The 19607-nt window shown below is 49.1% G+C and overlaps 1 protein-coding gene across 4 annotated transcripts in view; it reads right to left on the bottom strand.

The window, feature by feature from the left end:
• The window catches only part of cdin1 (CDAN1 interacting nuclease 1), a 61398-nt gene that overhangs the window by 9812 nt on the left and 31979 nt on the right, over positions 1-19607 (bottom strand). The gene's annotated exons all lie outside the window — the stretch shown is intronic.

Below are 19607 nucleotides of genomic sequence, written 5' to 3'. Positions count from 1 at the left end.
AGAGAGAGAGAGACAGAGAGAAAGAAACAAACAAGAGAGGGAGTGGGGACAGCCAGGGGTCAGACCCACACCAAACAGTGATCCTCGGGCAATCTGGTATTGATTTTCACTTGTTTGGGGATGAAGGTGGACAGGGGAGGGGGGAGGGGTGGCAGAGGGTCTGGGGGTCTAGCGCTGTTGTCAACCTGACAGTTTAACCCCTGTTCGGAGGAGAATAATAACAAACAGAGGGATCTCCTGGGATAACAGCGCTGATCTGGCGCTGCGATGACACTGCATCACCCTCTCAGAGGAAGGGGTGTGGGGCGGCGGCGGACTGAGGGCTGACTGAAGACAGGCAGCGGTAGTCGGCCTGGACCATTGAGCTAGCTCTCGCTGACACTTCTCAACGTGCATAGATACAAACAGATACAAATATTGTTTCAGCTGAAGTCCTGCCTGATATTGTATACTTTAATCTACAACTGGAGTATTATCTCTCGTCTTATCTTGTGATGTGGTCACTGGTCACACACACACCACCACTGCCTTATCTGGTAGCTTGGGTGGTCAGCCTTTATCCTTCCCCAAACACGGACACACACTCTCTCCAGTCTCTTCTTCTCTCTATTGTCTCTTGTGCAGTTAAGGCCGCTGCCCCCGGCGTCTCGTGTCTGATGTCCCTAAACACTGGGAAGGGCTGAAGCACCTTTCACTTTTCCCTTCAAATTGGCTCATCGTTCTGTCAGGTTGCCAAAGGGGACTCCATTAGCCCAGCCTAGCCCACAGCCCCTCTGTGTCTCTCTCTCTCTCCCTCTCTCCCTCTCTCCCTCTCTCCCTCTCTCTCTCTCTCTCTCTCTCTCTCCACCCCTCCTCTCTCTGCCCCGCACCCTCCGCCGGCCGCCACGCCTGGCGAAGGCTGTCCACGTCAAATGACAGCAGCCCCTATTGTCCCTATTAGGGCCCTGGGAAGGCGCCATCGTGACGGATGCTACGGGGTCCCTCACTTGTCACCAGTTGTCAGACGGATGGGGAGTCTGGATACACACAACTGACAGGTAATCTTAATGTCTTCAATTAGCCCAATTAGGCCTGTCATAAACAATTCGATAAGTGCTCGACCAACACAAACAGATAAGCGTGCACACACACACACATACGCACAGGTCTGCGGGGTATTAATGAGAAGCGTAATGGGTATATCAGTGAGGGGAAGGTTGGCTTGTCTTTGTTCTACAATGGGGTGTGTGCGCGTGTGTGTGTTCATGTGTGTGTGTGTGTGTGCCTTCCTCAGCTGTGCTCTGTTGGCTGCTACCTGGTCAGTTCAAATTGTACCATCTCCTTTCATTAGCCCAGTGCTGCCTGAGAATCTGAAGGCCCGTGACAACATTCATTTAAGACGAGTGCAAGCAGATTGCCTGAAGCAGGTGCTATAAGGGAAATAAAACAAAAGCAGTGTGTGCGCGTGTTTGAGTGTGTGTGCGTATGTGTGTGCGTATGTGTGTGTGTGTGTGTGTGTGTGTGCGCAAGGATAGGACCCTACACTTCACATTCAGTTCTTTCCTTTGCTGAGGCAAATGAGTAATGACAAAAAGGTGTTGTGAGAAGAAGGAGGGAAAAGAGAGAAAGAAAGGCGAGGAATCCACCCAGTGTACTCTCAGGGTTCACCAGGCTCTGGCCAAATCTAAATATTGTTTTTAGCGTGACTAAACAGGCCAACACCTTCTTGGTAGAGGATGTGTGATAGCTGGCTGGTGTTTGATTAGAACTACTCTCCCCTATGGTATCTTATCACAAAACAACTTCAACAGCCACTCCAGCCTCTCACGGTTCCACTTTTAAGAGATTTTCTATCTTTTATTTGCCTTTGCTATCCCTTTCTTTGCTCCAGTCACGTGGGGCATGGTTTGAGAAACACTGGAGGGTTCCAGATTGAAACAAAACTATCGGCAGTGTACACACACCGGTCCGAGTTGAGGTCAACCTCAATATTTGCACACACAATCTTAACATCAACATCGCCTTGATGTGAAATATAACCAAAGAACCGAAAACCAAACAATAACTGTGACATGTTTGACAGCAAAAGCCCGTGTGCCTTTGGGTGTGTGTGTGTTTGGGTGTGTAAATGAGGGGGGGGGGTGTCTTATAGTAATAGTTAGGACATTTGTGTCAAAAGTCTCCATTGGTCATATGCAGAGTTGACTCTTATGATACCTTTTATCGGAATCCTGAGGGCAGGTGTCCATGGTAACTAGAGGACAACAAGAAAGACAGCAGCGTCTCATGGATCCAAGATGGACCCCGCCTCCCCCCACTGCCTCCCCCCACTGCCTCCCCCCACTGCCTCCCCCCACTGCCTCCCCCCACCACACACACACCTGAGCTGTCAGCTTAAATAGCTTAAGTAAAATTAAGAAAACAAACACAATCCATTGTATATATGTATATAAAGGCAGAGACAAAGACAGAAAGAAAGTGACAGAGAGACAGAGACAGAGAGAGAGAGAGAGAGAGAGAGAGACAGAGAGAGACAGAGAGAGAGAAACAGAAAGAGACAGAGAGAGACAGAAAGAGACAGAGAGAGACGGAGAGAGACAGAGAAACAGAGACAGAGAGAGACAGAGAGAGGGACAGAGAGAGGGAGAGAGAGAGAGAGAGAGAGAGAGAGAGAGAGAGAGAGAGACAGAGAGAGAGAGAGAGAGAGAGAGAGAGAGAGAGACAGAGACAGAGACAGAGACAGAGACAGAGACAGAGAGAGAGAGAGAGAGAGAGAGAGAGAGAGAGAGAGAGAGAGACAAGCCGCCAACGGGAAGTTGTAATAGGAAATTGCTCTTGGCAACTATTTATTCAAGCACCAGAATCTTTTTTTTTTTTTCTTGTTCTTCTTCTCCCCCTTTCTCTCCATGCCAACCCAGCCCCCATTGGAGGGCAGGTCCCCCTAATGAGTAATCTATTTCAAAGCAGTCGTGTCTGGGCATGACAGTTTACTGAGAGGCTTGAAGAACTGGTAATTACCAGTGTTACGGGGCAATTAATGCATATTACACTGCGGCACTCATGGCGGCGACTGTCAGCTCCCCAATAAAAATGAGCACTCTTCAGCTAAAGGGTGACATTAATTGGGCCCTTAATGACTATGCAGAGGAACCACGCCAAATAGGAACAAAACAGACCACTCGCTCTGACTCCAGGAGTGGGGTGGCAATTGGACTAAAAATGAGATTAATTGCTGTTGCGGAAAAAAAGAAGCGAGAAAAAAGAGAAGGAGGAGAGGGGAAGGAGGGGGGGAAAGGTTGGAATTATAGGGTGCGAAGTGCAAGGGCTGCTCGTCGAGATGACAATTCGATTAATTATTTGATATTTTCTCTACCTTGAGCAAGAGGAGGCCTAAGGCTCATGTTTCCATTCAATGTCTTGGGTTTGGTACGTGGCTAACGGCAAGAATGAGCAATGGGGAAATGGATATAGCCATTGCTTGTTTCTAGAAACATCCATACACCACATTCAACTCTTTGTGCTTCTGAATCCACCCATCTCTATGAAGCACTAACATCACGCAGATGTTGATGATGAATATTGGCTAGATCAGGTGTGACCAAGTCCATCACTGTCTCCCAGGTGATTCAGAGAGCTAATGAGATTAAATGTTAAGAGTACCACAGAAAACATCTTCAGTTTCTCCCCTCGCTTCAATGTTCATGTAAAAGCTCAAGGCCACAAAAAGTCTATCTTTCCACTTAAAGCAGGCTGCGGAAACATTAACCAAGCCTTTCATCAAAAGTAGACCTGCCAAAATGGCATCCCCGGTGCCTCTACTACGAGTGTTTGTTTGCAGAAAGATTAAGGACACTTCTGAGCACATCAACGATGTCTGATTAGCACGGCTAACCCAGTTCACGTACACCACCTGAATAATTTGATATGCCAGGAGCCTGGCAAACCTACAACGTATAAGCATGCAAAACGTCCCAGCATTTGCATGCATTTTTGGATTTCGGATTTCCTTCTCCGTTTTAAATATGCGGTTAGAAAGGGCGATGCGCTGCCTCTCGGGCTGTCACGCTGTACACTCACGCTGTACGCTCACGCTGTCATTGGGCCTGATGGAACTCTTGCCTCTTCAAAGCGTCTGCATTGGAGAAGAGAACCGGCAAATATTTGAATTGCAAAAACACATCTTTTGAAGGGAGAAAAAATATATAAATTCAAGACAACTTTTCAGAGTTAAAGACCTATACCCCCCCCCCCCCTCATCTCACACGAACACACCAAACAAGCTAACCCCTCAGCAAAGTGTAAAGAGAGAGAGGAAGAGGCTGAGAGAGAGAGAGAGAGAGAGGGAGAGAGAGCGAGAGAGAGAAGAAAGCTGTAGAACATATTCTGAATGCAAAACCTATTCGCTAATTTAGCATATCCAAATTTGTGTAATGGGACGTGACACATTTTAGAGGGGCAAGGTAAAAAAGCCATAATATGAATAGAAAACCATAAAAAAATAAAGCTGCCCTTGCATTAAATAGAAATCCACCATACAAATCCTGGTTCTCTTAAACTACCTGACACGCTTCTGATTATGGACTAAAAGTGTAATTACTTAAGCTTTCTTTTGAAGAGTGTGAGGGAGAGTGAATGAGCATCACTGCTGTGTTAAACCGACAGAACCATTGCCGTGTATAAAAATGTCTGAGAAGCACTCAATCCAGACTTTTCAAAAACATTTTGACTCCATGTTTCAAAGCGCTCAAAGTAACCTTAAAATCTTTAGTGCCTCTGAATGTCTTGTGGACGATCTCTGACAGTTTTCAACCTTCTGCAGAAGTTTCGAGGAGGAAAAAGGCAATAAATAACCCAGATGACAAATCAATATTATGAATCATAGCAGATTTGAAAGTATGATTTCCTCTGCTTTGCGCCAGGGTAAATACAACACTGTAAGCCAAAAGTTACAAGCCTGGCCATGAACAGCATTAACAGCAATAAATACCCATCTTCAGACAACTGAAAACATAAGCTGGGCTCTGTGCAAAACACTGATCCACTGTGTTTATGAATGTGATTATTTACCAGGGGCACCAAATCATCACTTGGTCCCCAAATATGACTTAAATGGCGCACACAGTATCTACACAGAAAACCTCTAGGTAGGGAAACATTGAGGTGTGCATTAGCACATTTAAAGAGCGGGGACAAAATGATCAGACCTTGAAAATAGGTCATATATCAGAGAAACATTGTGAGTATCTCTTTTGAAATTCCAAAAGATTATGCGAAGGCTTGGCAGAATTTGACAAGCCATCATAGGCTAGATGAATAGCTGGAGTCGAGCACTTGGCAAAGCCGACTAAACAAACAGCCTTCCGACGGTTCCAAATCAGGTTTCAACACCGTTCTGAAACACTAAGTCACACGGTAATCACAGATCCTTATGACTGCTTCTCTCCTTCCTCCTCCTCTTCAAACACAATGTTTCAGATGCCCCCGCCAGGCATTTTCAGCACCCCCCAGCTGCATGGAGAGCCAAACCCCTCCACCTCATCCCAAGCCCTGGCCAGCCACCCGTCCCACGCACAGACAACTTGGAGACAAGTCTGAGCAGAAATCAAACCTGCATGATGGATAGCTTAAACGCACACAATGACCCGTGTCACAGGGCCCTTGTCCTAAATCAATGGGAGCGATAAGGGCCCCTGCTCCTACAATGCTCACCTTGGTATGTTCACCAGCACGCCTTATCTGAGGCGGGAGGAAGTCTGGGTAATAACGACTGACAAGCCACGACAACACCACTAAACCCACCTTGTCAAACACAATTTACTGTGTATATTCCCCTCTCCTCTGTGGCCGTTAAAACAGTAATTATGAGAGCTGAGGAGATAGGGGACATTGTGTTTGGAAGGCCGGGCCGGCCTGACAGAGCTGGGCGGGTGCGCTGTGTGGGCGGCAGGGAGGGAGGGGGGGAATGGACCCTGGACTAGACCCAGAAGGACGGACGGACAGACAGACACACTTACACAAATACACACAGTTCACAGTCTAACACCCCCCACCCCACTCCTTGTCCCCTGCCTCCCATCCCCGTCAGGACTGTGTGGGCCAGGCCGAGCCGGTGTGATGCATGCAGGGAGGGGTCGGAGGTTGAAGTTGACGGGAGGGTCGACAGGAAAGAGCAGCAAACACTTTGTGGAAGATTACAGCGCTGCGCATGTTAGGACCTTTCAGTAGTTTTTCATTTTCCTCAGAGAGAGAGTGTGTGTGTGGGGGGGTGGTGGAGGAAAGACGGGCAGTGGGAAAGAGAGAGAGAGAGAGAGAGAGAGAGAGAGAGAGAGAGAGAGAGAGAGAGAGAGAGAGAGAGAGAGAGAGAGAGAGAGAGAGAGAGAAGGAGCTTGGAGGGCGGGTATAACTTTCATCAAAAAGGGGGAGAGACCAAACATGACATCAAACGTTGCAATTAGCTGACCCCTTTCTGCCGGAGTCAACGGTTTAAAAAGCCCTGCTTCTGAGACCCTGATTAAAATATGTTTGCTTTCTCATTCAGAATGACATTTGACAAGGTTAGTAATATTTCAACTAACTGCAAAAACATTCTCTTGGCCATGACGTTTTTTTTTCCATTGCTTGGAGAGGGATGCAGGTAACCTCGGAGCCTGTTTCCCATGAACTCAGCTCTACAATACAACAACAAAACGTCAGGGAGAGAGAGAAGTAACGGTTTAAGGTTTTAAGCGAGCGTGTTTAGTTTCACCAGGGCAGCTAAAGCAAAATGTTTTGAGACCATTTTTCAGAGAATTTATCCCCTTTCTGATTCAAACCGCAACGATTACTCAAAACAGAGCCGGCAGTCTTTGCTCCAACTGCGATACCCCCCTTAAGTGTGGATTTGGGGGGGTTACGGACTGTCAGCGACCGAATGGATCGAGTTTCCTGAGCTGCTAAAACCCCTCATTGCCAAATTAGGAGAGGTGTAAGTCCACTGGCCTCTATGCCTCTGATGCCATCAAGAACCCTCATTCTCAAATAGAATCTTACTTAACAGGAAGAGACAAAACACATTGAATAATATTGTCTTTACAGGACCATTTGGTCATGCTGACCCTGTGGTCTGGTAATTGTAAAAAAGGGTTTTGTTGTTGATTTTTTCATGTCAAGCTTAAACAGTAGTATTTGAGTCAGTAAGCTATTCTAACTATTTTAAAACTGTATTTTTTAAACAAAACAACAGAGAGATAAACCCATGAGAGGTCTGGGAGAGGGGGAACGGGGGGGACGGGTGGCCGGGGGGGTAGGAGCCAAGGCCTAAAACCAGACAGAGCCCAGGCAAAGTTAATAGTTTTCACATTCATTCCAGCGGTGAGGAAGAGAGGATGTGAAGTGTGGGGTTGGACAGTGAGCCGGGCTGGGCCAGGCATGGCGGCAGCTGCGCTGCAAATTGAAGTGGCACTTCCTATCAGAGGGCCTATCACCAGACGGCTCTGTTCCAGCTCCCCATTCCTAACCTCCCTGACACATGAACACCCGTAACAAAAAGACGAGAGGTCATTTGAAGCACACGGCCCAGTCGCTGGAGAGACACAGGTTCGGCCTCAGCATTAGAGACATCTGATAGAGATATCGCTCAAAATGAGAAATGAATTATTTTGACGTCTGGGAGGCCGTCATTCAAAAAGAAAAAAGGAAGGGTGTGCGTGCGGAACGTTTCACTCGTTCAAAATGTCCGCCCCTGTTATCTCACATCTTTTCAGGAGAGAGGATGCCGATGATGGGGGGGGGGGGGGAGTTTTGACTTCCCTCCCACGATGAAACAAACCCTCGATGGCCGACCAGGCAGGCATGTGGAGGATACCGGACCTTAACCCTCTGAGACCGGGGCCATGCGGCGGCCAGGCGGTCCGCTGGAGCTGCCTCTTCACAGAGCAGGAGGAGGAGAGCAGAACAACCATGTGTCCACATCACATGGACGGACAAGGGCGTCTGGATCGAGGGCACTGCTGGATCGTCAAAGGTTTGGGTTTTGCTTGTCCACTAATCGTTTAGAAATGGGGGTGGGGGCTGCAAAAGATGGATCTGTTGACCTGTCGGATGTTGTACGTCCCCCCGCCCCCCCCCCCCCCTCCCACACTCCAACAAGAATTGATGATTGGAATCAGAAGGTCAAGAGTGAGGTGGACGCTTGCTCCTCATGTGTGTTTGGTTACAGGCTCCCGGGACAGAGAGGTTGGAGCCATCAGGCAATCAGAGCCCCGAGAGATGTGAAACTCAAACCAGAGTTTGGGGGGACGGAGGGGGGAAAGAGAGGGAGCATCGGGGAGGAGTACCGTGGAGGAGAGGAAGGTCTTTCTGAACCTCGAGCGGCTGCAAGGGTATGTGAGGAAATGGTCCAACCGACTGCAGAGTTGTATCTCTTTCTGTCTTCCTTACTGCTACTTTTAACATCGGCAGTGAAATGATATAGTCATATAAAGCAATGTGCATAAATACTAAGTGCTCTTTTATCTGCTTTTTGGAATGTAGTTCCACATGGTACATCAATCAAACAAAGCTCGGACTACTGCTTAAAAGAAACCACGTAAAAATCTGATATATTAAACCAAAATGTTCTACTTTATCTGTTTTATAGGGTCTTTTACTTGGTCCAACATTGGACGAGACAAATCACTGTACTGAAGGCTAATGGCTATTGGTTAACCACGACTATTTGACATTATTCTAAGGAACAGACACAAATACTAAATGGCGACGATGACAAACTTATGATAAAACGGTGTATATTTATTCTACTGACAGTGTTGATTAAGGTGGAGATGGAGGGAGGTGACCTATCTCCAGTGTTTACATCCACCGTATTATTTACTTTCATTGGCCTCAAAACAAGAGGGCTCACTAATTGTGATTTATTTAGGACGTCTCCAGGGCACCGCAGGAGTCCTTAAGAACAACATTGCCGTTTCAGAGGACCTGACCTCCGGGTGAGTCTCAAAGGCTCAAAGGACCAAATCAAACTTGGATAAAATCAAACTTTATTTGGACAGATCTTTTTAGGAGCAATGTCCCAAAAGGCTTCACGGTTGCCCAGAGATCAGGTAACCAACTTCAATCTTCAAAGAACTCAGGGCAAACACTCCCCCAAAACTCTGATAAAAATATGGAAGAAAAACCCGGGGAAGAGCAATCAATCGATTATGACATTACTCTAGTGATGGATGTGCTCCTTCCAGACAAGGTTGGAGATGCAGAAAGGTGCTGACTGTGGGCTGGAGGCAAGTGGAGATCTTGCCTCCAGCCCACTGAGGTCATGAACACAAAGAAGTCCAGCTGCAACAGAGAGGAAGCGCCGGGCGAAACATCACACAGCACAAACAGACTTGTGTATGCAGGGGTGTGGTGGAGTTAGCGCATGGTTCTGCTGCACGCAAGCTAGCCCCAAATGTGTTCCAGATTAGAACAGTCCTTGTGAATGCTCATCTGCTCCTCCGTGATGAGGGCAAGCTCATCGCCCCGGAGAGAGAGAGAGAAGAGAGGGAGGTGAGGGGGGCTTCAAACAAAAGAGAGGCAGAGACAGAAAGAGAGGGGTCAAACAAAAGAGAAAGAGGGAGAAAGTGAGCGAGAACTCATACGTGGGCAGGAAGAGGACGAGGTTGGTCGAGGGACACTGGGCCTGCTAAAGGAAGCAGGCCGGGTTATCTGGAAGGGACCACTTATCACGGAAGCCAGGACCACACCAGGATGAGGGATGTGCCTCACAGAGCAGGGGCCGCACACTATCTAGCAGAGCCAGCGCTGCTCTTTACATACAGCGGAGGAAACAGGGAGCTTGCTATTCTCTCTGCGTATACAATGAAAGTGGAGACGTCACTGACCACAGGACACACACCTAAAGTCAGATGCTCGTCTTTCTGGAGACTTTCTGGAGACATTCTACAGAGGCGGAGTCTTGGCATTCAACTGTAAATTACTGTGGATTTCATTAGTATTTTTTTATGGTTTTGTTTTCCTGTAAGCCACTGTAACCTTTTTGAAGGCTTCCCAGGAAAAACAGACTGCGCTATATCGGTATGATCTACAAACCATTTTTGCAACCAAACATCCTCCAAACTCACTCCAATTTTCTTAACGTTGCTCAAGTTTTCATATATCCACTTACGCGTATACAGCCACTGTATTCATTGGATGTATATCATTGACTCGCATAAAAATAAATCTCAAATAAAGATAAACTGTTCAACATTAATATGCTGTATTAAATAATTGACTAGCATACAAGTAGCTTGGCTACACAACTGAAATCTGATGCGAAGGCTCCCGTGAATGGGCCCCTGTCACAACGCTCCTCAACATACTGGATACTATTCAGAGGAAAAATGATTCTCAGGGTGTGTTTAATGCCTCGACGGAAAGATCAATAAATCAGGAAAACACCAGTGGAAAAGTAATCCTTCCCAAAAAGCTGCTAAACACTTGCCGTGTCATGAAGCTAACGCAAGCAGAACTAAAATATGCATTCCTCCTCTCTTCGTCTGGACCAACTGGGGGAGAGGGAGGGTGAAATCAAAGCCCTCTCTCCCTTCTACGCCTAATGCAGTTCCTTCAAACCGAATGTCACGGCCATGTTGGTTGATAGAGGAACAATGGCCCAGATTGTTTCCGTTCAATTAGGTGTATTTTAGCTGGAAAGCCATACTTGGGCGCAGGCAAGGCTACATGCATCCAGAGTATTTTCCCTGTGACAGGTTCATGGTCCAGTGCTCTCCCTTGCTCTTGATGGACAATAGAGGGATCATCTGATCACTTCTGGCCTCCTCCTACTTCTCCACCTACTCCTCATCCTCCTCCTTCTTGCCGCCCCCTCCTCCTATTTCTCCACCTCCTCCTCTTCCTTCTTGCCCCCCCCCCCCCCCCCCCTCCTCCCACTCCTCCACCTCCACCTCCTCCTCGTCTTCCTCATCTTCCTCTGTCTTCCTAGCCAAGATAACAAAAGCCCTTTAACAAGCTGGCTGCAGGATCCTACCGAAGAGGCTGTGTAGGTGCGTGACATGAAACACTTAAAGGGCTTGAAGCTACGGGTTGTGGTTGTGTGTGTGTGTGTGTGTGTGTGTGTGTGTGAGAGAGAAAAAGAGACACAGAGGGAGACAGAGGGAGAAACAGCGGGAAAGAGAGAGACTAAGATTGAGAATGTTTGTTCATAGAGGATCCTCAAACCTTTTCTAATAAGGAGACAGCAAGCAAGAACAGCACAGCCTTCATAGCCCCCCCCCTCCCTGCACCTCTCCCCCTCCCACCCACTATAATGAACCTCCTGCTCTCCTGCATCTCTCCGTTAGTTCCTATCCATGTGGACACATGAGCCCGCATGAGAGACTGTACGTCCTGTTCTTCGGTGCGCACTCCATTTGTCACAAGGCGATCTTTGCGTCAGGAAAATAACACAGGCCGTCTCCTGTCCTGTCGAGTACATGGTGCAGCCCCCCCCCCCCCCCCCTCCCTCATGTCTTTGGGGGGTAAAGGGGCCCCGCGTGTACTCAAAACCATTCCAGGCATCAGAATTCTCCTGTTCAATTGGGTTTTACAAAGAGCCATTCTAACCCAGACCCACTCCTCTCTGCGCCCCTAGACAGGATCTCACCAGGAGGACAAATGCTACTGACTTCTGCCTGGAATGAAACCCGGAAGGTCAAGGAAAGGGAAAAGATGGGGTGAACTAGGCAGAAGGGGGAGAGAGAGACAGAGACAGAGACAGAGACAGAGAGAGAGAGAGAGAGAGAGAGAGAGAGAGAGAGAGAGAGAGAGAGAGAGAGAGAGAGAGAGAGAGAGAGAGAGAGAGAGAGAGAGAGAGAGAGAGAGAAAGAAAGAAAGAGAGAGAGAGAAGGGTGAGGGTGGGAGGAAAAAAACACGTGCGTGGCTTTAAAAGTATGATGACATAAATCGTGAAAGCTGACAAAAGAATACACGTTTATAAAAGAAAATGTAAAGGAAAAGGGGGGGGGGGAAAGGAAGAAAGAAAAAAGTTCCAACAACAAAACAGAAAGCGCAGTGTGCCTCACGCCTCGGTTAACTTTAGGCACTTTTTCCCGCCTCGCGGTGGCACAGGAAAGCGAGGGGGGAGGAGGGGGGGGCTATCACTGCGCTGCCTCTTTGCGTCCCGCTCCCGCGTTTTAAAACACGCCGCCGCCATGTCACCGCTGCTCTCAGACTCGACGCAAAATGACACATTTGGATAATGCGCGGGAGGAACCCCCCCCCCCACACACACACACACAAATAGGTGACATGGAGGCTTAGCGCCGGGGCTAAATCCTTAGGCTGCTGGGGGGAGGGGGGGGGGGGTCCTGAAGTGTGCGGATTACACCCCCGACGCCTTAAACAATGCACCCAAATGTGCGTCCTTGAGAGCATGAAATCTTTAAAGCGTCCTCCTGATGTGTCGTATGCCATTAGTATTTAAAGTGGCAGCGCTGCTCGTAGGGCTGGCGGGGCGGGGCTGCGTGCCCCTCCGCGTGCCCGCCGTGACCCAGAGACACTCAGAGAACCCCGGGGGAAGACAGGGGGGGGGGGGGGTAGGGGCTCCATTGTAGATGTGTATTTTTCTAGCTGCAGTATGTTCTGCAGGAGGATGTCGCAGAGAGGGAAACAATAAACGAGGCCACGCTCCAGCTCTGCGGGGGGTATCCATAACGTGGTGAATGGGAGGAAGAGGCCATGTCGGCATGGGGGGGGAGCATCTTTCTAGAAGAGGTGATGTAAGTGCCGTCGAAAACGAATGGGTCCAGTTGAGGCCGTGGTGCTGTGAATGGCTTGAAATAAACACGGCCTGAGAGGAAGGACAATGGCCTGGCCGTCACTCGACTGTACACTGGGGAATGGGCAGTACGGAACCACCATGCCACCAAGGATGGTCTGATGAGAGGATGGTCTTGTGAGAGGATGGTCTTGTGAGAGGATGGTCTGGTGAGAGGAAGGTCTGGTGATAGGATGGTCTGGTGAGAGGAAGGTCTGGTGAGAGGAAGGTCTGGTGAGAGGATGGTCTGGTGAGAGGAAGGTCTGGTGAGAAGAAGGTCTGGTGAGAGGAAGGTCTGGTGAGAGGAAGGTCTGGTGAGAAGAAGGTCTGGTGAGAGGATGGTCTGGTGAGAGGAAGGTCTGGTGAGAGGATGGTCTGGTGAGAGGAAGGTCTGGTGAGAAGAAGGTCTGGTGAGAGGAAGGTCTGGTGAGAAGAAGGTCTGGTGAGAGGATGGTCTGGTGAGAGGAAGGTCTGGTGAGAGGAAGGTCTGGTGAGAGGAAGGTCTGGTGAGAGGAAGGTCTGGTGAGAGGATGGTCTGGTGAGAGGAAGGTCTGGTGAGAGGATGGTCTGGTGAGAGGAAGGTCTGGTGAGAAGAAGGTCTGGTGAGAGGATGGTCTGGTGAGAGGAAGGTCTGGTGAGAAGAAGGTCTGGTGAGAGGAAGGTCTGGTGAGAGGAAAGTCTGGAGAGAAGAAGGTCTGGTGAGAGGAAGGTCTGGTGAGAGGAAGGTCTGGTGAGAGGAAGGTCTGGTGAGAGGAAGGTCTGGTGAGAGGAAGGTCTGGTGAGTGGAATGGGTCAAACGCTTTCACCATGGACACATACAGAAACAGAAATACAGAAACAACTCAATAGCAGAGGGTGCGTGCGTTAGAAACACACAAACACACACGCACGCAAAAGCACCCACGCAGCAGACGTGTCTCGCATGGCGAGGTGAGGTGTCTGAGGCGAGGTGCTGTGGGGGAGGGCCCAGGACTGTGGCAGTGTGACTGGGTCATGCTGGAGGCGTGAGTGGCAGTCCCCTGGGTCAGGGGGCCCTGAGATGTCCGGCCTCGTCTGATCACAAGAGGCCCCCAGGTCCCTTCTCTCAGGTGACACCCTCTATCTGCTCTGCCTCGGTGACGCCTCCCCCCCCCCCCCCCCCCCCCCCCCGACCTAACCTGCCAGCAATAACGCACTGGAAATACACACTCTCTACCACAATATACCTCAAATAAAATGCCATTGTCTGCTACCCATACGTACTCAGTACACTACTGTGTGTACACAGAACCAATACAAAGTACTCTCTAAAACCACTCACCGGCCTACTTCCACTTAGCATCCACGACCAGCCTTTACATAATTAGAAAATAAAGGCATAATAGAGTGAACTAAATAGTAAGACTAATTCACAAAAGAAAAAGTCATTGCAGCTCACTAATTAGGCTTTCCTGGCGAGGATACTACAATACCGGATGCCCAACTAACATGATGGACATTCCCATTAAAAAAAGAATACATTATCCAATATCTTGCATCACAAATTTTAATTTGATGTCACAGCTATCAGATTGACTGTGTTAAGAGTGAATGAGAATTATCATGCCATTTCTGAGGTAAAAATGATGGCATACAGTATTAGAAATAATTGGAAAAAGTTCCCCAAGTACTCAAGATGTCTGATTGCTGCTGTGTCAACTAATATAGAACATTACATCAAACTGTTCACCACCTGTTTGTCAGCCAAGGTGTCACTGTTAGATTTAGCACATTATTTACACTCCGGAAAGTGGAAAAGCACTTGATATAAAGTCGAGATTAACAAAGTAAAAGCTGTAAAAGCTCTTTAATGTGAGCAAGGTATGTAAACAGAAAAAGAAGAAAATAAAATAAAACAATCCAAAATGTAATTTCAAAGATAAGAAAAAATATGAGCAATTACATTTTTTTTTTGCTACTGTATGGAAAATAAGTGATTACTATTGCTACAAAAGTATGCATAAATAAAAACTGCAATCATAGTATGAAGACTGGCACAAAGAGAACTATGTGTGCATTCACGTCAACAACATCCAAGTGGTCAAGCCAAATGATGAATATAGCCAACCCAGAAAGTCTTAACCCTCATTTCATATAAGGGAGAAATGAGGCATATTGTCCCATTATATTGCCATAAATCATTTTTCGTCGACGTCTGACAGCTTTTTATCAGATATAACCTTTTCAAGCCTCCATTAGGGGCGCTAACATTTTCAACTCTGACACATTCTGCAGTTTACAAATCTCACAGCTGATTAACTTTGAGCAGGGCTGAGCTGGCGGTGTGCGCAGCCTATCGCCTGGGCTGGAGGGTGGAGAGGGAAGGGGGGGGGGGGGGGGGATTCAGACAGAATCTAATTATTGAACTTACACACTTGCCCTTTTAATCTGTTACAATATCACCGTTTTTTCTTTCTTTCGTTTTTTGTTTCACACAGTACACCTAAAACATTTCCAGTAATATTCAATGTAAAACCCCGAATTGTGATTTTTGTCCAACAGTTAGAAACAGCAGCCTGATGGTTTATCGTCTCAGCAGGACTACTTCAACCTCCAGACGATGGAACACAGTGAGCATGTGTGAACTTCCAGACCATCTCGTACAGGAGGCCGACAGCAAACCGGCCACAGTGTTCCCCATGGCGCTGCCATAAGAGCGGTGAGGGAAGACGAGAGCTCAGAGAGGGAAGCTCAGAAGTGTGGGGACCCTCTCCTCAGATGCCATGTTTGTTAGCAGAGCGAGAGGCCAGAGTAAGGCCAGAGAGAGGCCAGAGTAAGGCCAGAGAGCGGCCAGAGAGAGGCCACAGGGCCGCGTTGTGAATCCCAAACTGACACCGGCAGGCCCAGCTCTCGCCTGTCTCCCCGTCTGTCCCCTAGCAGAGACAACTAGCACGTCCTAGGCTTCCAATCAACAAAACACAGAGACAACATGTCACCCGTCGACAGTCCCCCCCCCCTCCAAGTATAGATAGAACGTGTCGTTGGGTCGGGGGAACGGGCCTACGCTGGCGTCACTGTGGATATCCAGACAGACGCTGATGGGTCGGCACGGAGGAGCGCGACAGCGGCCGGTCTCCCTCCCCGAGGCCACTGAACATCGATTAGACAAACAGCCACGCGTCCCTCTTTCGTTGTAATGGCGTGAGCTGTCAAGGCACCCTTTGCCAACAGTCATTGACTTGGTGACAAGGGGTGGGATGGTTGCGTGGGCTCACCAAGGCACAAGGCGCCCCGGTGATTCCTTCCATGCCATGGACACGTCAACCTGAGCCACTTCAAAGACGAGCCCGAGGTTCATAATGTGTTTAATAATCAACGGCAGGTGAATCATGGTTGTGTGTGTGTGTGTTTGTGTGGGGGGGTGTTTGGGCGGAGATGGATAACTCAATTATCTTCACATCAGTCATGGCGGAGGGTCGAAGCTTCCCTCTGTCTGGAGAAGCGCCACCAGGAGGAGATTGATGGGTGCCAAGGGCAGACCCCATCCGGGCACGGGGCCTGAACAAACTGGGTAGAGCTCCCCCCCCCGTCCCCCGTCCTCTCCTCAGATCCCCTCTCCACAGCCAGGCCTGGTAGGAGAAGCGTCATCGCCCCCTCACTCCACTGTGCGGGGGTTTAATCAGGAGGTTAGCAGTCTGGCAACACGATTGTTTGCAATGATAAATGCAGTCACTGAGGGGTTTTGTTCAGACGAAAATTTGTTAAGCCGGCGTATTCTTTTTCCTGAGGGATGGGACTATGTTGGCATTGCTCACTTTCTGAAGCTCGAGGGCAAAAAAAAAAAAACAAATAGAGAGAACAATTAACGCGAGCGATGAGGGGCCGAAGTTTGGTTTAAAGCAAGAGGGGAATAGGAGAAAATAAGCAAATCACTGGAGAAGTCAGGCAGGGGGCAGGGCAGTAATTACAAACCTGGCACGCTGCATTACTGTAGAAGGTCACTCAGGAGGGGAAAGCAAAAGGTTGGGAGAGTTGCTGTGAGATGTGTGTCTGGAGGAGATGGAAGGATGGGGGAAATGGAAGAGGGATGAAGGAATGAAGGAATGGACAGCACAAAGGTCCTTAGCCTCCAGGACCTGTCAGATGAAATGATAGCGCTAATGAGAAGAGAAAGGGGGGATGATGTCACCCCATCTCTCTCTCTCTCTCTCTCTCTCTCTCTCTCTCTCTCTCTCTCTCTCTCTCTCTCTCTCTCTCTCTCTCTCTCTCTCTCTCTCTCTCTCTCTCTCTCTCTCTCTCTCTCTCTCTCTCTCTCTCTCTCTCTCTCTCTCTCTCTCTTTCTCTCTCGCAGTGACCCCAAATTCGTTTCCGACAACTGTCTCCCTCTCTCTCACACACACACACAGTAAATGCTGGGGCGGCTCTCAGACTACAGAGCAGGCCTAACAATGAGAGGAGAGAGAGAGAGAGAGAGAGAGAGAGCGCATTTGAAATGTCAGCAGTAAATGTCAATTAAAAATTACAAGGGTGCTGGAAAAGGTAGGGTCTGAAGGGACTGACATTTTTTTTGACAGGCCAGCGTTTATCAGAGCGGGTACGTCGGGCCCACTTGACGGGATCCACGCTGTCAGTTCTTAAACACACACAACCCCCCCCCCTTGCCCTTGAATACCAATGGTACCAAACCGTCTGAGCAAACAGACGTCTTGGAGCTTAGAGCTGCCTTCTTCTGATCAGTCTATCAGCAGGGTTCTACAACTGCAACCGGGTCCTGAGATTCTGCAGGCAGACCCGGTATGTGGGGGCAGGGGGGAGGGAGAGGGGGTAGCCCGCTTAGATGACTCTGAAGCATGGCCTGTGGTACCAATCATAAGACTTAATGGGAATAAAAGATCTGTCGTATATCATGACTGATCTGACTGACTGGGACGCTCCTCGTTCTGAGAGTCTTCTCATTAAATGCTAAGCGTCCCTCATGGTCTAGGAATGTTCCGGATTCGGGGGCCAGGCTCTTCTCTACAGTCAACAACTTTCTTTGCGGCATTAATGAGGCCTGCTAAAGATGGAAGCCGCAGTTTAAAGACGGGGCTCTTTTCAGTGTCACACCACAGCCACGCCAAGGTTCCTGGGAGTATTGCAGACATTATCAAACGGCGCGTGGCTTCGAATTGCACCCCCTCCCCCCCCCCACACACACACACCTTCCACAATAAACTGATATGGGACTGGGGAAAATAAAAACATAGTTGATTATGACCTCGGCATTCCTGCATTCCTCGCTTGGCTTTCATTTGCCTGTATTTGCTGAATCGTCGTCCCTGGCAGGCAGATGTTTCGCTCGCCAGCATCTGTTAAGTCAATCAGGAAGTAATTTATCTAGGAGCACGCTTAACGTTCCCTCGCTGTGAGCCGATTAGCTGTGTCGTTCACCTCTGTTGCTTTGTGTGTTCTCAACACGAGCATCACCGATATCATTACAATAATCCAATTATGTGTTAAATATTAAACAAGGACATACGTAGCAAAACCAACTATCGAAATGGTTCAAATGGGAACCTTACAAAGACTTGAACTAGTGGGTAACTTGACTAAGCTTGACCCACATGACCCTCTCCAGCTTTGCCATGTGAGGTGTGCAGCTCATATGAGCCAACAGCCCCATGCTGACCTGCTAAGACAAACAACAACATACAGCAAGTAAGAGATTGATGTAGTTGTTTTTTCTCATCTCTCTCTCTCTCTCTCTCTCTCTCTCTCTCTCTCTCTCTCTCTCTCTCTCTCTCTCTCTCTCTCTCTCTCTCTCTCTCTCTCTCTCTCTCTCTCTCTCTCTCTCTCTCTCTCTCTCTCTCTCTCTCTCTCTCTCTCTCTCTCTCTCTCTCTCTCTCTCTCTCTCTCTCTCTCTCTCTCTCTCTCTCTCTCTCTCTCTCTCTCTCTCTCTCTCTCTCTCTCTCTCTCTCTCTCTCTCTCTCTCTCTCTCTCTCTCTCTCTCTCTCTCTCTCTCTCTCTCTCTCTCTCTCTCTCTCTCTCTCTCTCTCTCTCTCTCTCTCTCTCTCTCTCTCTCTCTCTCTCTCTCTCTCTCTCTCTCTCTCTCTCTCTCTCTCTCTCTCTCTCTCTCTCTCTCTCTCTCTCTCTCTCTCTCTCTCTCTCTCTCTCTCTCTCTCTCTCTCTCTCTCTCTCTCTCTCTCTCTGGACACAGCGTCAGAGGCCCGGAACCTTCCGGCGCTCCACCACCGTGTCACAATGTGTCAGCCGGCCGTCACGGCTCAGGGGGGCCGAGGCGGCCAGCAGGGGTGGGGGTGACCTTTCAGCTCCCAGTCTGGCAGCATTGGTCAAGGCAGAGAGAAGGTGAGGGAGGGAGGGAGAGCGGGACAGAGAGCTAGAAGGCCATGCACGAGTGCTCCGCCTCCCCCTCCCTCCCTCCCTCCCTCCCTCCCTCCCTCCCTCCCTCCCTCCCTCCCTCCCTCCCTCCCTCCCTCCCTCCCTCCCTCCCTCCCTCCCTCCCTCCCTCCCTCCCTCCCTCCCTCTCTCTCTCTCTCTCTCTCTCTCTCTCTCTCTCTCTCTCTCTCTCTCTCTCTCTCTCTCTCTCTCTCTCTCTCTCTCTCTCTCTCTCTCCCTCTCCCTCCCTCTCTCTCTTCTCTCTCTCCCCTTTCCACCGCCTCCCTGCCTGGTTACTAAACCTAGACAGAGATGTGTCCACGTCGTCCTTGGCTGCTGAGCAGCTCGCCTCGGCCAGCGGGTAGAAGACGCCCCCGCTGAGGAGGCCGGCTGGTGGGCAGTCTGGCCCAGCGGCAGGCTGGCACAACCAGGTACAGCCAGGTACATCCATGTGGGTTCCATTAGGCCTGTGCAGCAAAGCTAGACACACCCCTCTACCACGCCGGCATTCTGTCCTAAATAA

The sequence above is a fragment of the Hypomesus nipponensis genome, chromosome 3 (assembly GCF_054491055.1).
Source record: "Hypomesus nipponensis isolate SF chromosome 3, ASM5449105v1, whole genome shotgun sequence".
In the NCBI taxonomy this organism is placed as follows: domain Eukaryota; kingdom Metazoa; phylum Chordata; class Actinopteri; order Osmeriformes; family Osmeridae; genus Hypomesus; species Hypomesus nipponensis.
The sequence above is the reverse complement of the archived record's forward strand: the minus strand, read 5'-3'. Positions and strand labels throughout refer to the sequence as shown.